Source organism: Cryptomeria japonica, chromosome 11 (assembly GCF_030272615.1).
Source record: "Cryptomeria japonica chromosome 11, Sugi_1.0, whole genome shotgun sequence".
Taxonomy (NCBI): domain Eukaryota; kingdom Viridiplantae; phylum Streptophyta; class Pinopsida; order Cupressales; family Cupressaceae; genus Cryptomeria; species Cryptomeria japonica.
In genome coordinates, this window is record NC_081415.1 from 567,033,654 (window position 1) to 567,060,049 (window position 26,396).

At 35.3% G+C, this 26,396-nt stretch overlaps 1 pseudogene; it reads left to right on the forward strand.

Annotated features, from left to right (window-relative positions):
• The first annotated feature begins 308 nt into the window (after positions 1 to 308).
• Positions 309 to 26,396, forward strand: part of LOC131027762 (caffeic acid 3-O-methyltransferase 1-like) — a 37,009-nt pseudogene continuing 10,921 nt past the window's right edge.

Here is a 26,396-nt window from a genome sequence, read left to right on the forward strand (position 1 = left end):
GGGAATTCTTGTGCATCCTACAACGCATCCAGCACATACATTAGTTGATCCAACACCTCCTCCTTAGCCTACACTAGGCAATCTGATACCCGAGCCACCACAATCTACATTGCTACTACCTATTACTTTAATAGCTCCTGCTCGAGCTCATGGTCACTATACTAGTCTTCTTATTGACATTTTAGAGGATACATCATTGGATATAGATGTTGACCATGTGTCCTTCCATTCCTTCCATTCTCATAGCTACCTAGAGAAGTGCCTTTACCCACGAGGAAGGGCTTTCAGGTAGAGAAGACATTGGCATTATGGCCAATAGTTACATAGTTGAAGGAAACTCTTGGGGTCTTGGCCGCAGCGAAGAGTGGATTCAAGATGATGTCTGCCACCCCTTGGAAAAGGCAGAAGCATTGGCTCATGCTGCTTGCACGAATGACTGCCTGGTAATTTTGGATGCAACCATTGCTCCTACTCCTGACGACGAGGACCCAGGCTCAAGCGATGAAGAATCCTAAATGTATTGACCTCCTCAGCCCGTGCTATGATCCTCTTTGGTTTTCCATATCCCATCTTATTGCATTGTTTAGATAATTGTACGCTTTTGGTTTCAATCGATATTTTGTTCTCCTCTGCTTGTCTCTTTTTTCTAGCTTGTTAGGATCTTTGCCAGCTTGGTTGTCCTTTTTGTTCACTATTAGAGCAATTTTAGGGGGTTTTCTTCATAGTTCTTTCCCTCTACGGCTCTTTATGAACAAGTTATGTATTTCTCAATTTTGATTAATGCAAGGGTGTTGCCCCTCTACAGCTATTAATCTATTAAAAATAAATAAATATGGATCCTCTCTATATTTTTCTATCTCTAATATCCTTTCATGATCTTCGATAGGCAACCACCACTTTTGGGAGATACAAACTCTTTTTTGTAAAGTTTCAAAATGTAATCGTGTTGCTATAACTAAATGACTATAATGCAAAACGTTTTGGTTGGGCATGTATGTAACACCATTGTTATCTATATTCATTTGTTGATAATAAGTACCTTTAACAATGATGGATCCAATGGGATATTATTCCCCATCAACATCTTCCACTGATTCTGACAATTTACATTTTGGTTTTGTGCATCATAGTAGGTAATAGTCAATAATTTCTACATTGTTAGGATCTGAAAGCACAACAAAATTATCACCCGTATATGGCAAAATACAAACAATTAAATTGTAAAGTGTATGGTAGAGTGTAAAAAGAATTCATACTGAATTAAAATTTAAACAAAGTACACGAAAAACCATAAGTATATTTAAATAAAATGCAAGTGTACCTCACACAACTAAATCAAAAACACGTTCATAATCAACTGAATATATAGGATCATGAATATCTACAATGTCACTATCTATGAAAGGAGGCATTGTGACAAATTGTTTCATCTTCCATTCTAAAGCAAATCCATCTCTAATGTTCTGACATTGTTGAATATTTACATTGTTTTCAATGCAATCAACACAAAAACATGATTTTTATGTAACCTGGATCACAAGAGGTTTTCTATGTCCTATAGTCATCACTTGATGCAAACTTCTAATGCCATTAATTTTTTGGCAATTATGATCGATAAAAATATTTAACTTCCCCAAAATAGCATTTTTTGTACGTTGTGTCATTTGCACGAAAATGATTTTTGCACCATTCTACTTTGTAACTTGAATTTTGTATGTTGTTACCTCCAAGTTTATATTGGCAAAGTGCATGCTGCACACAAGCTCCTTCCCCATCATGCTCTCCTTTTCCATGTCCACTCTAAAAAAAGTTCCACAAAAACTTTAGACCATATTTAGCATGTTGTTGTTGTTAGACAACTTAGATAACCGGAGGACAAATAAGAGGGGGGCTGAATCAGTTGTCAACAGATTATAGAAATTTAACCATTAAAACCTTTTTACTAGAATACATAAACCGAATACCAAAACAATAGATATAATAGTTAAGCACAAATATAACCACATAAATTTTACCAACCATCCATAAAAGATAACACAGAGAATGTCATCTAACAGCGGCCGTGACCACTCATTCGGTAAGAGAATGTCGTCGGGCATACAAAATCCTCATTGGATGTTTCCTGGGTGCACATTAGAATTCTGATGACACTCGGGACTCTTCTGATGGTTGCCATAACCGCTCATCTGGCGAGAGAATATCAGCAAGCATACAACATCCTCGTCAGATGTTTCTTGGGTGGACATCGGAATTCCAACACCTATTCGATGAGAGAATGCCATACAACATACAACATCCTCATCAGGTGTTTCCTTGACTAGCATCAGAATTATGACGACACCCAGGACTCTTCCAACGGTGGCCATGACCACTCATTCGGCAAGAGAATTCCGTCAAGCATACAACATCCTTGTCAGACGTTTCCTGGGCGCATGTTGGAATTATGACACCCATCTAATGAGAGAATGCTATAGGACATACAACATCCTCATCGAATGTTTCTTTAATTGTCATCGAAATTCCCACAATAGCCAAGACTCTTCCAACGACGGTCATGGCCACTCATCCAGCGAGAGAATGTCGTCAGTCATACAACATCCTCATAAAATGTTTCTTGGGTGGATGTCAGAATTACGACAACATCCGAGACTCTTTTGACAATGGCCATGACCCCTTATCCGGCAAGAGAATGTCGTCGGGCAAACAAAATCCTCATTGGATGTTTCGTCGGTGGACATTGGAATTTTGACACTTGTCCAATGAGAGAATGTCATAGGACATACAGCATCCTCAATAGATGTTTCATTCACTAGCATCAAAATTTGCAAATGATAACCTCCTGTTGAGTGTAGAAAAGATCAAGGAAGCAAATTAGCTGAAAATGCTCCTGGAATCCTTTGGGAAGGCCTCAAGCCAAATTATGAACAAAGAAAAATATTAAATAAAATTCTTCTCCACCCCTGCCCCCTTAGAGGTTAAGATCCAAATAATTTAGAACTTTAAAAGAGGCATTCTTGCTTGTATTCACTTGGCCATGCCAATTGACAAAGGATTGAGGAACTCAAAACTTTGGGATCTTCTGAAGTTAAAGCTGGATCAAAATATTAACTCCTGGAAAGGGAAATGGTGCTCATGGGTTGGTAGGATGGTAATGCTCCAAGTAGTTATTTTTGCTCTACCCATCTACCTTTTATCCTTTTTATCTTTCACTGTTGGTGAAAATTCCTTCATCATTGAAAAGTTGAGAAACTTCTTCTGGCAAAACACTTAAGAAAAACATAAAATTTCTCTAATTGCATGGGATAAAATCATTAAACCCAAGTCCATGGGGGTCTAGGAATAAAAAATTTTCAATTGCAGAACAAAGCCTTCGGAGCTAAACTAGTTTGGAAGTTCATTAAAGACCCTAAATCAATATGGGTAAGTATAATGGCAACAAAATACCTTATAGATTGAAAAAAGCAAGAATATTTGAATTAGTTTTATCCTCAATTGAAACATCAGTTATCAAGGCAGTAAATTACAAACTAGCCTTCTCAACAGATTCTAGCAAAAAAATTTCTACTTGGGATGACAGTATAATAAAAAAATGGCAAGAGATCAAGATTCCTCCTTCCTTTGGGAGAAACACTAGTGCAGGAAAGGATGCTATATGGTCTCCCCCTAAATAGGATTTGTTCAAGGTAAAATTTGATGGAGCCTCCAAAGTAAACCCAGGTGCTTCAGAAATAGGATATGTGTTTAGAGATCATATAGGAAAAATAATTGGAAAGACGGCCATGCCACTGCCACTAGATACTAGCAATATAACAGAATACAAATCTTTGCTCCTAGGCTTACTTGTTTTCCACAAACATGGGATAAGAAACCTAATAGTAGAGGGAGACTCAGAGATGGCAATCAATGCAATTAAATCAAGAAGAACCCTAAACTGGCGGCTACAGGCGATTTTGAAGAACATAACTGATATTTTGATCAAATTAGAGAAATATGAGGCTAAACATGTCTACAAAGAGGCTAACATTGAAGCAAAATCTCTCTCAAAAACTGTAGCAGAAGGCCTTTCTTTACATTGGTGGGAGAAGGACACCATTAATCATGGTTAAAGCTACAGATAGTATATCAACATTTCTCAGTAGTGGATTCTTATTTTCATACGTCAAACATAAACAATTTCTGCCAGCTTCATCTAAACGGCTATCTTTTCAAATTCAAACATTTCCGCTAGCTTATCAAAAGTGAAATTGTCACGTCAACTATGACGTCATCTTATTTTGCCCTTTCTAAAAGCGATTTTTCCCACTTTCATCCCGAAAAGATAGCCTGTGGTCCACCTTCATTGCAAGTTCGAGGCATGCACTATCCGTTTTAAAGTGCACAATTTTTTAGTCTCAAGATTTGGCATGATGCTAGATAGATATCCCTTGCCACCTCTGTAGGCAAATTCATTGAAAGGCTTTTTGTATTAAATGCATGTTGAAGACAATGTTTATTAGCTTTTATTTGGCTTCCTCCACAATACTATCAGCCAGATTTTCTCTCCAACCATCTTCACAGAAGCTAAAGCTACTACAGGTTTCTAAGAGATGTTTAGTGAGGAGTCATTCGGGTTTATAATGAGTGTCTTCCCAACACCAATCTTATGCTTTGGAGTGGATACCCCATCTCTCTCTTTGCCCCAACGCACCAAGTCTCATTTAGACAAATCACAGACCTGATATTGAAGAGGATCCTCTTAGTTCCTAAGCCAACAATCATCCTAGCCATTAAGCTCATTCTTGGTAGTGGGCATATCAGCAAAGATAAATACCCCCGAGACAATAAGAACATTTCATCCCGGTTTTCCACCTCCTTGATGGACATCAAGCTTGATAAATAGGAAGTCTAGAACCTCACCAAATGACTCTTCCTAGGTGACATCTTCCTTGAATTTCAAGAAGTCCTAAACAAAGTGCAACATGATTCTAGCACTCTGTGTTCGAGTGAGAGAATCCTCTTCAATGTCTTAGGAGAGATGACTAAATTCTATCCTTTTCTGCTAGACCTAATGGCAAAGGACTTACAAAAGTACAAATCCTTTGCTACCATGGCCCTCAAGTTTTTAAAATGGAGGTTTCTGGGGGACAATCCGGAGGACAAGGACAGGGAAGAAGAATTCCTAGACTTTCCTAGACTCAATGGTGTTCTGCTTCCCAAAATAGAAGAAGAGGGTCCCCAAGTGGAGTAGAGTAGGTGAGTTGGTGGCCGAGGTACCCGTCGTATTCTAGTCGAGGAAGGGGTCATTCTACATGAAGGGGTCTCGGAAGACATCATGCCCCAATGCCTCCGTCCATGCCTCAAAGAGAGGATTAAACAGATAGGTTTTCAGTTGCTCTGTTCTTTTTTTAGGCCGCTATACAGCACATAGTTGGCTCTTTTTTATTTGTTTGTTAATTTTAAACTTACAAAGAAACTTTAACACTCAACACTCGAATCCCACTCTGAGTTTGGAGAGTTTTAGGGTTTTTCATGTGGTTTTCTCTTACTGTGCATACTCATGGACATAGCTTTAGTTTCACTGTGTTTAAGCCCTACTGGGCCATTTTAGAAATTTGTGGTTTCTTGGTGTAAATTCTCTTTAAAATCAATATGTTATTCTTGTTGGCATTATAACAGACAAAGAGAGATTGTTGGCATTATAACAAACAAGGAGAGATTGTTGGCATTTCAATAAGGATATTGAGAAGGTTGTTGATAATTATGGATATAACTGATTAAGGATGTTTACTGTCTTAATATTATTATTTTGTCATTGATGTCAATAAATTGATTTTCTAATTTAGCATGATGTTGCCATATCTTGAGAAGTATGATTTGATGAGTATAAAGATGTCGGTAAAAGACACAGAAAGAATATGACGAATAAGGGGAGAAATAAGTTATTCAATGGGCAACTGTTACTAAGTTAGACAATGATGAGATCATGATGTTTAGATTGTTTTGACATCATACATATGTTATTGATTGTAAGGTTAATACTATACTATGTTACCGAGCAAGGAACCTAGTCGGTAAACCCTAAGGTTATCGCTATCGGTTAATGAAGGCAGAATGTCTACCGAGTGAAGTTTAGTATTTACCGAGTTGCAACCGAGTAATAACAAAATGCATTGAATGAATAAAAGCATTATTTAATGAAGGAAGCTAATGAGCAGGCTATGTTTAAATGATTGGTATGTCATGAAAGAAGTTTGTTAAAGAATCTATGGCAAAGAAAAATCGGCAGGAAGATCTATAGCTCAAATTGAACTGCAATACCCTAGCACAAGTTCCAAGAAATGTATGCAAGTTCCAAGGTAGGGTAAAACATTTTCATATTGAAGGATACATTGAACCTAGTCAAAGTTTGAAGATCTGATGGCTATGATTGATCATGGGAAATATGATCAAGGAGATTAAGCGGTTGGCGAATTGTTTATAAATAAGCAACTGTTGATAAACAATGGATGCGGGCAAGTGTATGCACAGGGATGTTACATAGTGATTACCGAGCACAAATTCTTGAAGACCTGTTTGAATAACAGAGTATAGAGCCTAGTAGATGGACAAGATAAGTCCTATATTGTATTGAGCAAATAAGAATCTACTTTACCATTTTAGATGTGAAGTTGCAGATAGATTTTTATTACTATTATTTTGTAAAGTGACAGAAAATCTCTTAACCAAGTGGACTTAATAGTCTTATTTGTAAAACCCTCTAGCAAGGTGACATTTTGATTGAGTGTTTGAAATCCTTTAACAAGGTCACTTCTAATAAGGTGAAGATCCTAATAGATCTGAGGGAAATCCCTTAACCGGGTCACATCTAGCAATGTGTTTGTAATATTTAATAGGATTTGCTTTTAACTGAGCATACTCTAGAAGAGTATATTTCTTAGTGGGTTTGAAATCCCACAATGGTTTTTCCCTATTTGGGTTTCCACGTTAATTCTAGTGTTATGAGGATTATGATGTTTATATGCTTTTGAGTTTGCATGTTTAGCAATTTTGGTTATATTACTGAAGTATATGTTACCGAGGTTGAATCTGTTGTTTTATGAAAGATTAAGTTTGTATGATTCACCCCCCCGTCTCATCTTATTAGTTTGGCATCTATACTTAACATTAAGTATCAAAACTATCAATTGGTATCAGAGATTTGGACTCCAGAAGAAAAAGTTTAAAGGTACTTGAGGCAAAGATCAAAATATGTATAAGAGGGATGCACCGAAGCTGAACAAGTCAAGTTTCTCTACATGCCAGAAAAGGATGAAGCTGCACTTATTAGGAGTTGGAGAATATGATGTATATTACCTGTAGAATGATTTCATCACGCCGAGCACCTATCCATTGACAATAGAAGAAATAAAGGCAAAGCAAGAACATATTCAAGAAATGATTGAAATAACATCTGCATTGACTGATTCAGAGTTTAATGATCTAGAAGGCTGCAATGATGCAAAGGCAATGTGGGACAAGCTCATATCTGTGTATAGTGGAGATGAACATGTTCAAAGAGAAAAACTAGATAGTCTAAGAGGACAACTTGAATCTATGAGGATGAATGAAGGTGAGAACATAACCCAGTACAGTACAAGACTAAAGGAGATTGTCAATCAAATCAAAGGAGCAGGCGGAACTATAGAAGAAAAGGATATAACAAGTAAGTTGTTAAGAACCCTTATACGAGCTTATGCAATCTGAGTCTCTGCAATCAATGAATTGAGGTTTGTACCCAATATGCCAGTTTCTTTAGATGCTACTATTGGTAAGCTACATGCATTTGACTTAAGTAATTTTGATAATAGTGGGTCTTCGGTAAATAAAGTTGAATCTGCATTTAGTTCTTTTCATATTGATGAATCTGATGATTACAATGATAGAATGAATAAGTACACTAAAGGGGATCATAGTAGAGCAAGTGAAAGATTTCGCAAGAACATGGAGGAAGTACACAAACTATATGAGGAAATTAGAAAGCAAGAAGAGTTTGAAGCACTGTTAGCTAGAAGGTTACCAAGAGGCAAAGGTAAGTATAAAGGAAAACTACCTTTGAAATGTTTCAATTGTGATAAGATAGGACATATGGCTTCTAACTGTCCTGACAAAGATTCTACTGAAAAGAGAGATTACCGAGATGATAGACATAAAGATAATCATTACAGAGGACACTGAGATTTCAGTAGAAGAGATAGAAAGTCATGCTTAATAGCCAATGAGGAATCCAATGATGAGAAATCAGATGAAACTGATACAGAGGAAGTAGTTTATGTGGCTATCAAAGATGGTCAGATGAAGAAAGGTATGAAGAAAAAGCCCTAATATCTCACATAAATACTAATGATTCTTGGATCATAGATAGCGGATGCTCACATCACATGACAGGTGATAAACACAAGTTTGTTATGTTAGAAGAATATGATGGAGGCTAAGATCTGGTAATGATGCACCATGTCTGGTAAAAGGTAAAGGATACACAACACTTCTTGACAATGCAAGATGCAATGATGTGTATTGGGTTGAAGGTTTGAAATACAATTTGTTGAGTGTAGCACAGCTAAACAATACAGGATACCAAATAGAATTTCAGAAAGGAATTGTCAAAGTTCATGACACGCATGGAAAGTTAGCTGCTACTAGGACACAAACAAAAGGTAACACATTTCACCTTGACTCAACTTGGAATAAATGTCTGTATGCAAAAATAGATGATACCTGGTTATGGCATAAAAGGTTTTGTCATGTAAATTTTGATAATCTGATCAAAATAAGCAAGAAGCACCGAGTAAGAGGTCTACCGAGTCTTGAAAAACCTGAGAATGTTATATGCTGAGGATACCAGATGGGTAAAATGACAAGATCAAGCTTTACAAGTAAGTCTTACACTTCCAAGGGAATTTTAGATCTTTTGCACACTGATCTTTGTGGTCCTATGAAAGTTCAAAGTTATTATGGTGATAAATATTTCATATTATTTATGGATGATTACTCAAGGATGATGTCAATTATGTTTTTAAAAGAAAAATCAAAAGATTTTCAAATGTTTAAATGGTACAAGGCAAGAGTTGAAAATGAAATAGGAAGACAATTGAAATGTCTTAGATTAGATAGAGGAGGAGAGTTCACATCTGATGAGTTCAACTTATTCTGCAATGATCATGGTATAAAAAGACAAGTCTCAGCATCGAGAACTCCACAACAAAATGGAATTACTGAGAGAAGAAATAGATCTATTATGGATTGTGCCAGAACCCTGATGATTGAAAAGAAAGTGCCACAAACATTTTGGAGAGAAGCAATAAGCACAGCAGTTTACACCCTGAACCGAGTACAACTGAAGAAAGGAACTTTGAAGACACCATATGAAATCTGGTATGACAAGAAACCTAATGTAAGTTATTTTAAAATCTTTGGAAGTAGATTCTATGTACACAAAGATGATAGAAATGGCAAGTTTGATCAGAACAGTGAAGAAGGAACATTTCTTGGTTATTCTTCTAGAAGTAAAGCATTTAAATGTCTGATCAAATCATCTAACAAAATAGTAGAAAGTGCAAATGTGAAAATTGATGAATTTGCAGAAAGGAATGATGAAGGAAATTCCAAAGAACCAAAAGATTATGATGAATTTTTCTATATTTAACTGACAAGTCTTACCGAGAAAACTGCAAAAGGAAATGAAGAGAATATCTAGTTATCGAGTGATGAAGAAGATCATACAGAGCCTACCGAGCCTGTATTAGCCAAGTATGTCAAAAGACATCATGCATCAAGTCAAATTATAGGAGATAAGGATGATCCAGTGATGAAAAGGAACAAACTAAGACAGAACACATATCTGATATCTGAATTTGAACCTGAGAATAGTGAAAGAGGCATTTAACAGTGAATATTGGATAAATGCTATGATAGAAGAGATTGATCAAATCAAGAAGAATGACACATGTACTCTAATCCCAAGACCAAAGGACAAAAATGTAATCGGTACAAAGTCGATTTTTAGAAACAAGCGGAATGAAAAAGGTGAGGTCATTTGAAATAAAGAAAGACTAGTTTGCAAAGGTTATGCACAAGAAGAAGGAATTGATTATGGTGAAAATTTTGCACCTGTGGCTAGACTTGAAGGAGTAAGAACATTGTTGGCATATGCTGCTTTCAAAAATTTCAAGGTATATCAAATGGATGTCAAATCTGCATTTCTAAATGGTATATTAGAAGAAGAAGTTTTTATTGAACAACCTGAAGGATTTGTTGAAGACAAGAATAAAGATCGGGTATGTAAATTGAACAAAGCCTTATATGGTCTGAAACAAGTACCTAGAGCATGGTATGAAAGATTACACTCTTATCTAATCAAGATTGGTTTTATAAGGACAAGCGAAAACAATAATATGTACATGAAGAATGATGAAAATGGAATACTGATCTCAGCCATATTTGTTGATGATATTATCTTTTGTGGAAATGACTCTCTATGTAAGAACTTTGTAAATGAAATGAGCAAAGAATTTGAGATGTCATTAATCGGTGAGATAAAGTATTTTATAGGTTTATAGATACTGCAAATGAAAGATTAGATTTTCATTACTCAATCCAAGTACATAAAGGAAATCTTGAAGAAATTTGGAATGGAGGATTTAAAACTAGTAAGTACTCCTATGACTACCAACTGTAAACTATCAAAGAATGATGAATCTGCATCTATTGTTGAGACACTTTACTGATCCATGATTGGAAAGTTGCAATATGTTGTTCATAGTAGGCCAGACATAGCACATGCAGTAGGTATAGTTGCAAGATTCTCTGCAGATCCTAAGGAAACACACATGACAGCAATCAAGAGAATTTTTAGATACTTGAAAGGCATTGAGGATTATGGCTTAGTATATCAGAAAGGAAATGACTTTGATTTAAAAATTTATACTGATGCTGATTGGGCAGGCAACATTGATGATAGGAAAAGCACAAGTGGAGGAGTTTTCCTTTTAGGAGGAAGACTATTGAGTTGGCTTAGCAAGAAACAAGGATGTGTTTCACAATCAACAACAGAAGTTGAATACGTTGCTGCAACATTGAATTGTACCAACATAGCATGGATCAAACAACTGTTGGATGGTATAAATGAGAAAGTTACTGAGTCAGTAACTATATTCTGTGACAATACTAGTGCCATTAACATTTCAAAGAATCTTGTTATGCACTCTAAGACAAAGTACATCTCTATCAAATATCATTATCTTATAGAAGAAGCTCAAGAGAAGAAATTGGTGTTGGAGTAAGTTAGCACAAAGGAACAAATAGCAGATATCTTCAACAAGCCACTACCAAGGGACACTTTTGAGTATCTCAAAAGTAAGTTAGGGGTCCTACCCCTATCTTCTACTCACTAATCGAGTTCAGTGAAAGCATCAATTTGATGACTCTACAAAATATCTTCTAGGAGTTGATGCTGATTTACACACTTTAGGATGTTTTCTAAAGGTGTGCATGAAACAATATAGGGAACAAGAATTGAAGACATAAATGCTTTGACCAAGACTAAGTTGACACATAATAGTAGGAAATCACTTCATACAGGAAGAAATTATGTTTTAGTTCTTTACTTTTTGGCATTGTTGTCAAAGGGGGAGAAGACTGCAGAAGAGGAGAAGACTAATGTATGGGGGAGAATTCTGATGATAGGGAGAGAGCATTTCAGCATTTCAGAATCTCACAGCAATCTGAATCAATTAGGTCAAATCAATTGGTTTTGCCATCAATGCCAAAGGGGGAGATTGTTGGCATTATAACAGACAAGGAGAGACTGTTGGCATTTCAATAAGGATATTGAGAAGGTTGTTGATGATTATGGATATAACTGATTAAGGGTGTTTACTGTCTTAATATTATTATTTTGTCATTGATGTCAAGAAATTGATTTTCTAATTCAGTATGATGTTGCCATATCTTGAGAAGTATGATTTGATGAGTATAAAGATGTCGGTAGAAGACATAGAAAGAATATGATGAATAAGGGGAGAAATAAGTTATTCAATGGGCAACTATTACCGAGTTAGAAAGTGATGAGATCATGATGTTTAGATTGTTTTGACATCATACATATGTTATTGATTGTAAGGTTAATACTATACTATGTTACCGAGCAAGGAACCTAGTCGGTAAACCCTAAGGTTATCGCTATCGGTTAATGAAGGCAGAATGTCTACCGAGTGAAGTTTAGTATTTACTGAGTTGCAACCGAGTAATAACAGAATGCATTGAATGAATAAAAGCATTATTTAATGAAGAAAGCTGGTGAGCAGGCTATGATTAAATGATTGGTATGTCATGAATGAAGTTTGTTAAAGAATCTATGGCAAAGGAAAATCGGCAAGAAGATCTACAACTCAGATTGAACTGCAATACCCTAGCACAAGTTCCAAGAAATGTATGCAAGTTCCAAGGTTGGGTAAAACATTTTCATATCGAAGGATACATTGAACATGGTCAAAGTTTGAAGATTTGATGGCTATGATTGGTCATGGGAAATGTGATCAAGGAGATTAAGTGGTTGGCGAATTGTTTATAAATAAGGAACTGTTGATAAACAATGGATGCAGGCAAGTGTATACATAGGGATGCTACATAGTGATTACTAAGCACAGAAGCTTGAAGACCTGTTTGAATAATAGAGTATAGAGCCTAGTAGATGGACAAGATAAGTCCTATATTGTATTGAGCAAATAAGAATCTACTTTAGCATTTTAGATGTGAAGTTGCAGATAGATTTTTATTACTGTTATTTTGTAAGGTGACAGAAAATCTCTTAACCGAGTGGACTTAACAGTCTTATTTGTAAAACCCTCTAGCAAGGTGACATTTTGATTGAGTGTTTGAAATCCTTTAACAAGGTCACTTCTAATAAGGTGAAGATCCTAATAGTTCTGAGGGAAATCCCTTAACCGGGTCACATCTAGCAATGTGTTTGTAATATTTAATAGGATTTGCTTTTAACCAAGCATACTCTAGAAGAGTATATTTCTTAGTGGGTTTGAAATCCCACAGTGGTTTTTCCCTATTTGGGTTTCCACGTTAAATCTGGTGTTATGAGGATTATGATGTTTATATGCTTTTGAGTTTGCATGTTTAGCAGTTTTGGTTATATTACTGAAGTATATGTTACTGAGGTTGAATCTATTTTTTTATGGAAGATAAAGTTTGTATGATTCACCCCCCCTCTCATCTTATTAGTTTGGCATATGTACTTAACATTAAGTATCAGAACTATCAATTTTAGATTTGCCTTTTATCAAACAAGAAGAAACAAACCTAGATGCAACAATTACTCTAGATAAGATTCTTAGAGTTGTAGCAGGTCATTCCCTTTTCAGTTGTTCTATAACCACAAGAATAGAAAGCCTGAGAGGACCTATGGTCTAACTCCTCTTTGCAAATACCATGTGCAGAACAAGGATGGCCCGTGTATGGTCTGACTCCTCTCTGCAAGTATCTTCTTCCCTTTTCAGGGATCATCTATTTCATTTCCTTATCTACTTCATCTTGTAATTCCTTAAACACTTGTGGATATATTTCTGGGTTAATGTTCTTCACTAGTTCTCTTATTTGTTTTCCTATATACTCAAGAATCATACTTTCTCCTTGTTTGTACCAAACAAGAGATCTAGAATAGGTTATGACATATATCACAACTACATTGGTAGACATGCATGCATAATATGGAATCATAAACATGTCACTTTTACTATTAGTCTCTCTTTCCCCCTCTACCTCTTAGGCTCTCTATTTCTCTACCTCTCTCAATATCTCTTTTTCTTCATCTCTCTCTTTGTCTTTCTCCATCTCTATTTGTGGCTTTATCTATACCCCTATCTCTGTATCACTCTCCCGATCTGTCAATCTCTTTCCATATCCCTCTTTATCTCTTTATATCACTTTCTATCTATATCTCTTCCTCTCCCCCTCTTCTCTCTGACCTTGTTAATCTCTGGCTTTATCTTCATCTCTACCTCTATCTTCCTCTCTCACCCTTTATCTCTAGACATATCTCCCTCTCTTTTACATCTATATCCCCCACCCCTCTCCTTATTCCTACATCTCTACACCTATATCTCTTTGCCTTTCTATCTTAAACTTTCTATATTTTTTCTTCCACCTCCCCCTCTATCTCTATCTTGGTATCTCTCCATCTCTCTCTACCACTACATCTCTTTACCTCACTCTATGTTGCTTCCTATCTCTATCTTGATCTTTCTATCTCTCTCACATTGTCCCCCCCTCTACCCCTCAATTTATATTTATCCCTTCCATCTCTATCTATCTAGTTGTTGCCCCTCTCCTTATCTTTCCCCTTCTTTCTCTACATAGCAATATCCTTGTCCGCCTCCATCTCCATCTCTATCTCCAACTTATCTCTAGCTTCCTCTCTACCTCCATCCCTTATATCTATCTCCTTAACCCTCCTCTCACTCTTCCCCCCTCTATCTCTCCTTTCCATCCTTATACATCCCTTTCTCTCCTTCACTCCCTACTACAAATATAACATGATCCTATTGGTAATTATTCTTGATTATCTTCCTAATTTAAAGGCTTTATTTTAATCATGTTCATATCCCTGTAATCATATGCATAGCTGAATGGGAGATATCACTTCTCTGTTAATTGACCACATGGACTATGAAAATATATGTAAAAAATATACTTTCTTCCTAATTGACTTTCCACACCTCTTCGACATCATACACTAAAGTGTGATTGCTACTTATTAACAAGATTTTAATATGTATCTATATCTGATTAATTTAAAATGAGGTTAATATATCCATTAAAGTGGCCACTCTAATTAGTAAAACCTTATTTTTAAAAATTATAAATTGAAAACTATGTTTTAACTTATAGATCCAATCGATGCGTCCATTACCCTTGTGGGTGTGACTGCTACAGCCTTATTTTAGAAATTATCAAATAAATAACCGAGCTTGAAGAAAAATATTTTTCACAATTCTCTAAGTTTATCTTCTTATTATTGTGAATCATTTTGTTTAAAAATTCGGTCAAGTCAGGAATGGAGGCTCATATATTAGGAAAAGAGAGGGTGATTTCGCAGAATTATTATGGACAGAGCTACCGAATTCAAAAGAGAACTTCTTATTTTTTTATTTTTTTTCAATAAAAGTGGATTATTCCACTAAATTTTTTTATTAATATTTTATTATTTTATTTTTTACATAGGATTCAAAGAGCATACTAGAGGAAAGAACCCTGGGAAGAAAACCTCTAGTCATAGCTCATAAAATAAACCTATAGTATCTAGCAGATCATTTTATACACCCCCTGCAAAACCACATACAAAATATGGTCACAATACATACAATATCAGTTTTACATAGAGCCCATATAATTTTCAAATGTAGACTCCATAGTTTCTTTCAATGGAAGAAGACATAATTTTCGAAAGCCCTGTGCCAAATCCCATGAGCCAAAAACCTTCCTAGCAAAAAATAAAGTATCAAAAAAACCTTTGGAAAAACACTATTGTATCAAATACCATGAGCTCGAACACTCCTCTAGACAACGAACATGAATACTTGAAATGAAAGGGGAAAGGAGGAATAATTATTATCATAAAATTTTACATCAACATTACTCAAGGAAATCACATAACTATTATTGCAAACCTTCGCATACCCTAGAAGGAATTTCCTCAAAACCCACCTCTCGCTGATTAGCATTTCTCTCAATGGCTAAATTTGCCAGATAATTTGCAATCTTATTAACTTCTTTGTAACAAAGGGATAACAAAAAAGATTCAAACAATTCTAATTTTTGTAAAATTACATCAAGTATATACCGCAAATTCCAACAATTTGATTTCTTTTTCATAACACATTGAATAATCACCATTGAATCACCTTCAATTATTAAGTCCTTAATTCCCAAAGAGATTGTCATATCCAATCCAAAAGACAAAGCATGAAATTCTGCATAATTGTTAGTTTTAAAACCAATAGCATGACACTTAGCTCGAATAAAATTTGCATTGTGATCATAAATTACCATGCCTACCCCAGCCGTCCCAGGGTTACAACAAGAGGCCCCATCAAAATTCAGTTTAAAATGCCCCTTCGGAGGAGATTTCCATCTAGCAGAGCATCTCTTACCTATTGCACCATTCTTTTTCAAAATTGAACCATGAGAGGGTAAAACTAAGAACATCTTCCAAGCTCTAGTAACTCTACTATCCCAGTTCGAAAGAGAAGTAAGATTGTCCAAATTCTTAAAAATAAACGACAAAGCAACCTCAGAGATTGAAGACTCAATTTTTAATAGAACCTCAGACATAGGAGAACTTGTTTTTTTAAATATCCTATTGTTTCATTGGATCATTTAATATGGGATTTCCCAACCAAGAGAATGAAGAATGGTGCACATTTCAAGCCCAAGAACCAACAAAATTACTATTTGGACCAACGACCAGTGTGTATGGTTTAAGACTGATCGGATGCTGGGGCGCTCTACCCAAAACTAAAAGCTCTCGTTCCTCAATTTGACATGGTACAATACTTTATTTGTGGCCTCGGTCAATTTTTTTATTTAATATTCATATTAACTTATTTTGTTATATGTAACTAGGTACACATGAAAATGGAGACATTGAAACTTTAGCATATAGGAATGATGTAAACAATTGTAGTTGTCCAAAAGTGAATTAATGTATAACAGAAAATGGCTTTGACTCCACTTTTGCACCAGTTTTACAAGAGAGAATTAATTGGCTACCTAAGTTGAACTTAGGTCCAAACTTGGATGATGGATTATACATAGGTGAAATTTACGTCAAGAAATATGGAGATGATATTATTTCCCAAAACAATACGAGTGAGGAGCCTATTCATAAAATTAGTTTGAATACTATTTCTCATAATCTAGGGCAACCAAATGCAGAGGCAAAAGCCAAGCAAATTCAAGGTCAATTTAAAGATTTACAAGAACCTAGAAGTTGTTCTGAATTGGATTATACTGCCAACACTTTGCTAGAAGATGGTACAATGACTGAAAGTCCCATTAGTATTGGATCTTTGATTTATGTCGATGGACTAGAAAATGTTGATGACATGCTTGCATTGGAGGAAAAATTGTCCTTTGAATTAGATTCAAGTTCGACTAAGATTGGATCTCCAATTGATTGAAAGTTCCACTAAGATTGGATCTCCAATTGATGTCCATGACTTAGAAAATGTTGATGTTGGACATATTTTGTTGGGCCAAAATCCATGTTTGGAATTAGATTCAACTTGGGAACATATTGACTTCAATGAGGAAGATCATATTTAATTATTTGAATAAAAAAAGTTTGTAAATTTCTTACATTAGATTCATAGTCGATCAAAGTGTCTCTATCTCTTTTTGTACCTTTGATCATAAGAAACTCATTCAATTAATGTGGGATTGCCCAACCAAGAGAAGGAAGAATGAAGAAGTCATGTTGTGTTCACATTTGACCAACATATTTTATTTAATTATTTGTAAATATATATCAAATACATCTAGATTTTTTGAAAAACATAGAGTGTATTAGAGGAGAGAATCCTCTCCAAGCTTACATTTGTTAAATCATAAAAAAATTAAATGAAAATTGATATCTTATGAAAATTGTAACGTTTTGATTAAGTTTAACTTTAAATATTATTATATAAAATCATTGACTTTTTTTTCTTTTTTTTTCATGCACTAGATTTCAAGTAATCTATGAGGAGAAAAATGATTTTGTTTTTTTGGTGATGTCCGATCCAACTCATTGTTTTCAAAAATTTTAGAAAAAAAGATAAATCCAACTATTTTTAAATGTATCTTATAACCTACATTTTAAATTCGTTTACATCATTTTAAAATTCAAATAATAAATGTCACATTTAGGTGTTTGAATTTGAAAATTTGTATGTGTATTGATGGTTTTCTTTATAAAAGTGTGATACATATGTGTAGTATTTCTATTTATACCCATTATTTCTTTTCCATGTCTTAAATAATCTTTTATTAATGTATTTTACCATCACAAATGATAGTATTGATTTGACATTTCCTTTATGTCTTGATTCGACCTTTCCTTTATCACTTTAGAAAAGTCTTGACATTGGAACCAAAATGTTAGAAACAATAGGTATAGGTGAAGGATATGGGCTTGTGTCTCTTTAAAATTTTAGTTAGGTCAACTTGCAGTATTGTATATTCATCACATCCTAAATTTTATATGTATATTAGTGATATAATTTTCACTTATATCTCAATGTTCCTTCTAAAATGGCCAAGACACATTTTAAACAACATGCCATTAATCCATTTAAACCTACAACTCTTACAAATTAGTTTATTTTTTTGTTTTGAGCTAAATTGAGAAGGACACTTCCTCGTCACCAAATAATTTACAATATCAACCAAGGTGATTGGATAGAAATGGGAAACAAATGCTAATCTAGAAATGTATCCTTGATTGGTTCATCATTACCTTATAGAATAATTCTTGATACAAAATCAGCTATGACATTATCTTTTTGTAGTTTATCAACAATGGCTATGCCAAATTCTTGAAGTATTAGTAACCATTTAATAATGCATTCTCCTATTACAACCTTGTTCATTAGATACTTGATATTTGCATGGTCCGTATTCACAAAAAAATTGTAACCAATATAATGTAATGTCTAAATTTATTAATTGCATAAAATAATTGCCAATAATTATTTTTCAATTGTGGTGTAGTTCATTTTAGCTGGATTGAGATTCTTATTGATGTAGTAGATTTCATGCATTGCTCTAGACTCATCCTTTAGACTGAGGACCATTTCAATTATTGGATTGGATGCATCAACGTGAATATGTAATAGTTGTTCCCACATTGGTACATTTATAACAAGAGAAATTGTCAAGTCTTGTTTAATTGCTTCAAAAGACTCTTGATAGTCTTTTGTCCAAGTGAATTTTTTATCTTTCTTAAAATAAATCTCCTATAATAACCTACATGGCCCAAAAAATCCCTTATATTAGTTTTATTCTAGGGTATTGGGATTCATTCAATAACTTCTACCTTTATAGAGTCTACCGTGACTCTTTGAGAGATGTGATGACCCAAGACAATGCTCTCCATCATCATAAGCTTCATAAGCTTTAGACAACTCAATGCCTCTTCATAAGCTTTCCTATAGATAGTGAAATCATTAATGTACACTTCTACACATGTTGTTGAGTCTAGAAAAATGGCTAAGATAGCTTTTTAGAAAGTAGCAAGTGTGCTATAGAGTCGAAAGAGTAGGGGGTAAATGCATTAACCTGTTTCACACTTTAAGCCAACTATGGGTAGTCCGACTGGACTCAATCTGGACAGACTACTCCCGTACCGCGTGGCGCTGAAATGGTGTCGGGAGTCCGATCGGACTATCGGTTATATAAACTGATATTTTCCCTAGTGACCCCCATTTGCACACTAAGGAGCTTTGGGAGTTTGGCCGGACTCACAAGGATCTTATTTCTAGCCCCCATTTTTCTAGGAAGGTTCATTTTTTCTCCTTGTTTTTTGGTTTTGTATTTGTAATTTAAAAAATTAAAATATTTATTGCTATTATTATATTTATTGAATAGTTTATGAATTTTTTTAAAAAAATTTGAAGGAAAACATTAGAAAAATATAAAAAACAAAATTAAACCTAACAAAATGTGAAAAACGACACTATGAAACTATTAAAAAAATATGCAGGTAAACCTATTAAATAATTAAAAAAACAAATCATTTTCTCATTACCCTTACATATAAACCATAAAAATTTATAATTAATACACTACACATTAAAAAAAAATCCTCGTACACATACAAAGACATAAACACATACACCCACACCCACACCCACACCCACACCCACACAGAGACTCGTGCACATACACACAAATACACATACAGATGCATACATAGTTTTACATGTGTGTGCATGGGTATGTGCGGGTATGTTTGTGTGTATGTATGTACGTACGTGTATATGTATGTATGTGTGTATATGTGTGTGTATGTGTGTGTATGTATGTACACATGCATGTGTATGTTATGTGTATGTGTGTATGAGTATATGTGTGTATGTGAGTGTATCTATGTGTATTTATGCGTGTATACATAGACACATACATACACATACAAACACATACATATATATACATAGGCACATAAACATACATACACACACACATACATACATACATACATACATACATACATACATACATACATACATACATACATGTTACATACATAAATACATACATCAACATGCATATATACAAACATGCATACATCCATACACACATGTGCACACACATACATGTCCGTACACATACACACATGCATACATACACACATACACACATACACACATACACACATGCATGTGTATGTAATGTGTATGTGTGTATGGGTATATCTTTGTATGTGAGTGTATGTATGTGTTTATGTATTTATGTGTATTTATGTATGTATACACAGACACATACATACACATACACACACAGACATATATATATACACACACACATAAACATACATACACACACACATACATACATACATACATACATACATACATACATACATACATACATACATACATACATACATTTTATATACATACATACATACACCGACATGCATATATACAAACATACATACATTCATACACACATGTGCACACACATACATGTACATACACATACACACACACATACACACACACATACATACATACACTTACATACATACATACATGCACACATAAACACACATACATATACATATATACATACATACATACACACACACATACACACATACACATGCACACATATGTGCACATGTACACACATACACGCATATGTACATACATACATACATGCATACATGTACGCATGTATGTATGTGTTTAGATATGTGTGTATGCGTGTGTATGTGCACGTATGTGAGTATGTGTATGTATACATATATGAATGCACATATGTGTATGTGTGTATGTGTGTATATGTGTGTGTGTACATGTATATGTATATACATGTGTATTTATGTGTGCATGTGTGTATGTATGTATGTAGGTATAGTATGTGTGTGTGTGCACATGTGTATGTCTGTGTGTATGTGTATGTATATGTGTATGTGTATGTGTATGTGTATGTGTATGTGTATGTGTATGTGTATGCGTATGTGTATTAGTATGTGTATGTGTATGTGTATGTGTATGTGTATGTGTATGTGTATGTGTATGTGTATGTGTATGTGTATATGTATGTGTATGTGTATGTACACATGTATTTAATTTTAATGTTTCTTTAAATTAATTTGTATCAAATGTTTCAATTACTTCCAATTGTACTTTAAATTATAATTGTATATCATTTTAAATATGTTTGAATTAGTTTAAAGTAGTATTCAAAATTAGTTTGAATTATTTAAAATAATTTTGAATAATTATTTCTAAAATTATTTGCTTTTATAATTATGTACATACAGATATTTTCGACATGGCCGATCAGGCATCAGCAGGTACAGTTCATCGTGAGGGCACTAACCAGACATCTAGATAATCTGGATGAATGCCTTCTAGTGATAGTAATGTTAGGGCTCAACTTTTTTCCGAAACCACTTAGGCCCTCTAGCGTGCACTACACCATCTTGCGTCCAAATTAGATTTTGCCACAACCCGAACTAATAAGGAAAGGGCAAATATTATTAGGGATGAGTTATTACATATGATTGACACTATTCGGACATATAATCCTGAAGGTGAAATGACAAGGCATTTGCAGGGATGTATCCTCTACACAGGTCTATACTATGTTCCCCCATTATCAAAGTCCGAGACAATGTAAGATTAGAGGATATTTAGTTACCAGATGCACCGATCCAGTTGTCGTACCATTCATATTTCTTAAATGGTTGGCAACTCATCATATGTGGCTAGAAAAGGATGAGTTGCCACTTTTGTTTTGCAAATAATTGTTTGCAGAGTTTCATATGGGCTTAGAAATTGATTATACATCTATACCAGTGAATGTTGGGTAGGGGAGAGGGAGGCTCAATGATAAATTTAGATGACTTGATGTACTAGTGCTCATTAACAAACAAGTATTAGTTGGTCCAAACCTTTTGGTTCTACCAAAATGTTTGGATTTATCACAGGAATCAGATGCAACAACTGATAATGCCAGGCGACATATCTATTCCAGCATTACATATATTGCCACTCAGGTTGACTAGATGACATCTGATCATGTTGGGAGATATTTGTTACAATCGCAGGGTACCATTCCGCAGGCTACAAATGCAACATATAGTAGTGGCACTAATCCTTACGCTCGTGTAGATATACCATCTCCACTTGATGCTGCACGGTAGAGAGAGGTTGATCCTTTGCAGCAGATGAGTGCATTGTTGTTCAGTGATTTATTGGAATCATATACACTTCTTTCTTTGATTCTTGAGATCCCACTCGAGGATGTACTAGCACGGGTGAGACAACATGTCCACGGAGGTGGATCTAGGATCCATGGTGGTAGATAATCTCACGATGATATGGGGAGAGAGGTGGGAATTTTGGTGCATCCTACAACCCATCCACCACATACATCATTTGATCCCATACGTCCTCCTCAGCCTATGCCAGGCAATCCGACACGTGAGCCACCATGAGCTACACTGCTACCGCCTATTACTTTTATAGCTATTGCTCAAGCTCATGGTCACTATACCAGTCTGCTTATTGACATTTTAGAGGATACATCATTGGATATAGACATTGACCATGAGTCCTTCCATTCATTCGAGGCCAGCAGGATCGGGAGAGCCTTCGAGTCTTGTGAGGTACACATTGTTTTTTCTGTAAGGTCATATTATTTATTTAATTTTAAATAGTGAATTTCAAATTAAAAATTATTAACACAATTAAAATTTTGAATTATATATAGCGTCCTATTATATTGGAGACATTAGTATATTTGCAGCCTCCTTCTGCTCCTTCACATTATCATAGTCAGGTAGACATTTTTTTTTCTTTTTGCAAGGTCATATTATTTAATTTATTTTAATTAGTGGATTTCAACTTCAAAATTATTAGTTAACACAATTTTAATTTTAAATTATATATGATCCAGGTTCTTGGACCATGTTTGAGTTCTTCATCTCAGATACCTATGGCCCATGCACACTCTGGTGGTGCAGATGATGGATCAAACCAAGTAAAATTTGCATGTACTTATGTTGAAGTAAAATTTGCATACTTATAGTTAGATAATATTTGCAGGTTCTTATATATATGTGTTCTTTCATGTACACTATTTTGCAAGGACAACATTCAGGACATGGATCAGTGGAGGATCAACCGACTTAGTTTATGCATTATCATTATTTGATGAGATTATATGTATAATGCATGTACTTTTTTTTTACATATATGTATCTGACACTTGTTTGATGAGATTATATACATATCAGACACTTATTCATGTTTTTTTATGTATATAAAACTTGTACATATCAGACACACTTGTTTGATGAGATTACTTGTTTGTTTATTACACGTGTCTATGTGTCTATGTTATATTTTTATAATTAGTTCAAGTATTGATCATGTTATTTTAGATGATAAATCTTGATATTTAGCTTGTTGAATTATTAATTATTTTTTATAAGGATAAATGGGTTTTACAACGATCTGAAACCTAAAGTTTTACTACAGTCGACCAACTGCCAAACCAACAAGAAACAATAGCAAAACAAGGGAGCAACCCCAAACAAAAACAAAAGAAATGCAAACAAACAAGCCAAAGAAAAAAAATCTCTCACTTAAGCGAGAGCACTACATCTTTGTTCTTTTGGATGGAAATCCTGTTGATATCCTCAAGCTCCTCCATGATGAATCTAGAGGTACCCTTGTTGCAACTTCTGCTCCTGATTTTGGAATTGGGTCCAGTGGTTTTGCTATCTCCAATAGCCACATCATCTCCTCCAATATCTTTCACCGGGTCACTATGGAAGGATCTATAATTAGCAACCATGTCATTAATATTTTCAAGACCCTTAATGCTGTTGTTCATGGCTTCTTTACTAATGTCGACCAGGTTCTTAAGATTTTTCTTAATCTCAGCCATGGATTGTTCCACCTTATCAATCCTTTGTCCATGGTTACATTTTATTACCTCAAAATTCTGAGAGAGTTTTTGAGTCATGATCATGAGTTTTTTCGGCTTGCTGGGTTCACGGGAAGTAGTGAAAATGTCAATTTTTTCTTTGACCCCCATTTTGAGGGTGTCAATTTTGTGCTCGACCCATTTCCAATAGTACTCCTAGCTTCTCGTGGCTTCCATGACAAGATTCATCAGACTACCATCCTTCCCCTAATTATCTTTCTAGACATTGATAGCAATGTCTAGTTTAATCGCTTAGTCTATAATCTTTGGGTTGTGATCCTTTATCGCCATCTTTTTCTTTTTGATAAGGGGTTTGGCCTTGGAGATCAGCTTGTTGTTGGTTTTGTATTTACTAGCCACCCATATGGGGGTATTCTTTCTACTAAGGGTCTTAGGAGTGACCATCCTTTCCTTTTCATCCATAGGTTCATATTCAGGGTCATGAAAAGGAACCCCACTATCATCCAGGTCCATCTCTGAATCAGAGACATCTTGGACATCCGTGTGCATGCCAATCTGTGCAAGCGGGGGCACAATTTCAAGGGATTTGGCATGTTCCATGATAAGGATAATAAGTCCATCATGAAGAATAGGGTTTTTAGGGTTTTCCAGGTGCTTTTCCAAGCTATTCTTAGGGGATGTGGCAAGATAGTAGGGAACAGAGATTATTTTACCGTGACAAAAATGATTTAGGATAGTGAAATGGTAGGAGAAGATGCTTGCATACCTACCATCTAGGGTCATATACCTCATTATAAACTCTATCATGTTATCCCATGGGACCATCAGGTCATTTCTATTATAGCTACCCATCGGCCATCTTGGTGACTCTAGAGTGTACCTTGTCTTTGTCAAAGAAACTCGATAGGTCCTCCTCTCTAGTTTTTCTATTGCTATAAAACCTTCTTCCAGTAATAACCAGATGAGTGACTAATGCCACCAAAGATTCATCAATTTGATAATCGATACCATAAGCCTTGAGACTCCCTTTTTTCCATCCATTAACAAAGACCTCCATAATTAGAGGAGAGAGGCCATGAAGCCGGTCTAGGTAGGGGATGGGACCACCATCGACAACTTCCTGGCAGACATATTTACTCTTTTTTGAAATCTCGCAAGTAGAGGGCTCTTATCTATTCTTATCCCATCCCATTATGCTCCTGGTCATCAGATAATAGCAGAAGGGGCTCACTATCACCAGCCAGTTGCAGAAAATGGGCCACACCCAAAGGATATCGGAACAATAGCAAAAAAGCCATATAATGAGATAGGAAATCCAGTCGCCAAGGAGGTTTCTAGACTTTTGATTAGGGAAAACCAAAAAGATTCATTTCCCTATCAACTCAGTCATGTCATGATGAGGGATCATTGATTAGCATAGCAATCATTACGTGCCAAATGACATAGATATTTGGGGAAAGAATCCCTGCTACTCCACCTATTGGTTGCCAGGTATCCCACTGCCAGATTGGCCACTAGATCCACTACCTTATTGCCTTCTAGGTATATGAGCGAGATTTTGAAATTTGTCAGTTCATTAATTATATTTTAGCTGTCCTTAATTAGGCTGGCAATCATCCATCTAGGATCCATATGACCACTCATGTAGTTGACATTATTTAGCAAGTCGGGCTCCAACCACACTTTAGTAAACCCCTCTCTTTTAGCCATGTGTACTCCAATGTGGGAAGCACTAGATTCGGCATAGTGGTTAGTCTGGGTGCCCAAGTGGAGCACCACCTCAAAAACTAGCAGAGGGGTCTCATTCCTAGCCAATACCCCACACCTGGTCAACCCAGGATTTCCTTTAGCTGCCCTATCCACATTGATTTTGATCCAGCCCATACGGGGAGGATGCTATACAACATTTGTTCTGCACTGCTTGATTTTGTGGACTGGTTTGGCAATGTTCCAATCAATTTGTAACCGATTGATAGTATCCCAATCCTCCTAGACAGCAGGAATGGGGGAGTCATTCTTTCTGCTAGGGCAGGAGTCAAGAAAGTTCTCTTTGATAGAATTGTGAATTCTAACAGGCACAACAAAAGGAGGAGTTTCCAAGTCCCTGAAAACTCTATTGTTTCTTTCTTTCTAGATGGCCCAAGCAATATGAGGAAGAGATAAATTCCAGAGAATACCTAAGGTCTGATTATTAGAAGGGCATTTCC